The sequence below is a fragment of the Coffea arabica genome, chromosome 1c (genome assembly GCF_036785885.1).
Source record: "Coffea arabica cultivar ET-39 chromosome 1c, Coffea Arabica ET-39 HiFi, whole genome shotgun sequence".
Taxonomy (NCBI): domain Eukaryota; kingdom Viridiplantae; phylum Streptophyta; class Magnoliopsida; order Gentianales; family Rubiaceae; genus Coffea; species Coffea arabica.
Window position 1 is genome coordinate 24,668,367 of NC_092310.1, and position 3,462 is coordinate 24,671,828.

Consider the following 3,462-nt stretch of genomic DNA (forward strand, 5'->3'; position numbering starts at 1 on the left):
GAACCAAGATTACAACGGTATAATGTTTTCCAATTTTGGACCTACTGAGTGCAAGATATGATTTTTCAAAGTTGACACTTAAAACTGAATTTTTTCAACATGTTGGGAAATGAGATTTAGAAACTATTCACTACCTTTCGATATTGATTGACCGTTTTAAACTTGGTTTCATGAAAGAAATCAGTTTTCCTTGTGTTATTAAACCCTACTAGTGAGTCTTGATTTATGAGTAATTAAAGCTCTCTTTCATGATATTTTCTTAGGTTGTACAAGAGTACAATCTTCCTTGTTAATAAGGGATTTATAAGTGATAGTGTGTGATCGTAAATTATTATTTGCTCAGGCACTCAAGGGGACTTTCAAGAGGACCTCACAGCGGACGCCTAAACACTTGATTGAGTACTACTCCCTTATTTTCAATTGGTGAGTGTCAAGTGTGTGAAAAATTGCTACGTGCTTAATTTCTATTATTGATTGAGTATTTTGAATATGTCGGGTCGAGTGTGTAATTTATCGCACTCGTTCTCGTTTAAATGAAGTGAAATTGAATGGCTTGAATTGAAATGCTTGAAGTGAATTGTTAAGTGAATTAAGTGAAGTATTGCAATAGTGAAATATGCTATGGTTGCATATGTTGTTGGAGTGAATCTCCTCGACTTCTAGTGAAAATATTGGGGGACGCCCAAATCTCATCGGCCGACCTTGCGACTCGAGCTGGCATGGGCTTGGTCGAAAAGCTTGGTGAGCCATGGGAAAAGTGTATAAGCTTGATCTATTGGAGTAGATCTCGCTTGGTCTGGAGCAGGGGGAGTAATGGGGAACGGGGAAAGTGTAAGTGAAGTTCTACGGATTATAACCTACCCGATTGATGGAGTGTCAACTCGTGGAGGTTCTGGATCGAGCAAGTGAAAATAGCTTTTGAGAGCTCCTGTATCCTTATCAAGTATGTATTATTGTAAATTGTGAATAACTTGAATGCTACGACTTTCATTCTTGTTCAAGTGTTATTGTTATTTTAACTACGTGTTTTGCATGTTTTCTTGGCCTCACGAGCATCCGCTCACCTCGTTAGATTTGTTTTCCTTAACAGGAACCGAAATGGAAGGAGTTATGGAAAAGCCTACTTCATGACTCTTTGGAGTTGAATTTTGGAATGTTTTTTGTCTAGATATCCTTTTAGGAAGTTGTACATTTTGGAAAGTGGTTGTATTTCGAATTTGTGATGTAAAATTGAATGCTTATGTGTGACGACCCCACCGTACCCAGAGGCGTACCAAAGGGCTTAGTGGATTGCCTGTCTAGCTCGCGCCAGGACTCAATACTCTAAAACGAGAAAATAGATTTCACGCTACAAGAAAGTTCTATATACATTATTACATCTTCAAAAGTTGTATAAACTATTACATCAAGCCATACATACCACTAGTACTAGAAAGTAAACCCTAGAGAATCTACTAACTATAACCACCATAACAAATATATACATCTTACTAGTCAACTTATAACAAGTACTAGGGCAAAATCACTTATTCTATAAGCCAAAAGTCTATACACCTTCCCGAGCTTTTCCCGCATCGGCCCCTGCTAAGGAAAACAAATGGAATGGAGTAAACTTTATGCTTAGTGAATAATCGGGGGTAAAAATGTAAAATCACATCCAAATAAACAAATAAACCATGATATTTCACATCAATAGACAGAGATGTAACATCATAATGGTAGGATACGGGTGGCTTCAAAGCCAGTTCATTTCCCCGAGCTTGAACGCTTGTTGACACTCGGTCAACCATAATACTCATAGTCCATAGACTCCACTTAACTTTCCTTGTTCACCTTATCAACCCCCGCCGGCCAGTCAACAACACACAGCAGCTCGAGCAAAACAAAATCACTTAGTTTTAATCAAAGCTTTAACAAAGAACGAAATCCCAGGGTTAGCATGGAACAAACTTCGACCAAGCCCCAGCTGACTTGAATAGTTCGTCTACTCTTGGAACCGGGTTGGAATCAAGCCCTGAGATATTCTGTGACGCCCCCACTTCTCCCTAAGGCGCACCAAAGGGTATCCGCGGAACGCCTGCCTAGCTCTCGCTAGGACTCAAGCAATAAACGTTCAACCTTAAAGCGATACTAGATACCAAAATCAAATTAATACGAATACATATAGTGCGGAAACGTTCATGCTTAACAATATCCATCCATTACCCAACCTATCAGCATATGGCTCTGATGCCAACTGTGACAGTTCTCATGGTTACATCACAAGGTATCTATCAGCTTGCCACCCGCACGTCGTGCGTTCATAATACAACTTAAATTCCAAAATATACACCCCATATATCCGAATGATACATTAAACTTCCAAAAGTACAATCATAAAGGGGTCGAGCCAAAATACACTTGAAACCCTAAAACACAATATATCCAAAGGAGATTTCTCCGCGTTAACTCCATTTCCAGTCCTGTTAAGGAAAACAAATCTACAGGGTGAGCAAAACGCTCGTGAGGCCAAGGACACACATGCAGGCACATTGTTCAAATAGCAATCTCAACTTTATTAAATAAAACCGTGATATTTCAATAAAGTACCATTTGAGCAGGAAAAATAATCAGAAACAATTCAAGGATATAGTAGCTCTCAGGAGCTAAGTTCCACTCGCTCTGCCGATGTCATTCGTATACCTTCCCGCATTGACCCTCCTGTCAACCGGGTCGGTATTTCCATTTCCGTAGATCACCACTTACTTCCCTCCGTCCACCGTACACCCCAAGGGCCCACAAGTCTATTATAAGGCGATACTCTACAAGTATGCCAAGCAGGACCTCTTATTAGGTCGAGCTTATAATCTCATGGCTCGCCCAAGTTCCCGACCAAGCCCATTGCCGGCTCGAGTTCAAGGTCGGCCTATGAGTTTGGGCGTCCCCCATTCATTTGAAAGTCGAGGAGGTTCACTCCAACGACATATGTAACCATTACATAGCATTGCATTTCATTCATTCATTTGAAATCAGAACGGATGCGATAAAGTACACACCCGCTCTTATTTTTTTAAATCTCTAATAATTACCACAATTAAGCAAGTATCAAAGATTCACACACTTGACACTCACCGAGCAATTTAATAAAGATTATTCGCTGGAGTTCAAGTGTCCACGGTGAGATCCTCTTGAAGGTCTCCTTGTGTGCCTGGCAGTTAATGGTGGATAATTACTCAAGTATCTCAATTATCAAGTAAGATTGTACATTAGTACAATCTAAGGAATATTTCACAAAAATGAACCTCAATTACTCGTAAATCGAGGTTCAACTTGCGTTTTATTAAGTACAATATTAATTGAGTTTTTTATCATGAAAATCGAGGGCAAAACGTTTGAATATTACTAAGAGAATTAAGAGTTTTTGGAAAACTCCTTTGCCTTGAAATTTGAAAAATTCAGTTTTGTTATGAATCTTTGAAAAAT

The 3,462-nt window shown here is 39.3% G+C and overlaps 1 long non-coding RNA gene across 1 annotated transcript; it reads right to left on the reverse strand.

Moving 5' to 3' along the window:
* Window positions 1-2,276: 2,276 nt before the first annotated feature.
* LOC140006407 (uncharacterized) lies at window positions 2,277-3,189 on the reverse strand. Its single transcript, XR_011814003.1, has 2 exons — window positions 3,112-3,189; window positions 2,277-2,462 (listed from the first exon to the last, which is right to left on the reverse strand). It is a non-coding gene; the product is annotated as an uncharacterized lncRNA (long non-coding RNA).
* Window positions 3,190-3,462: the final 273 nt, after the last annotated feature.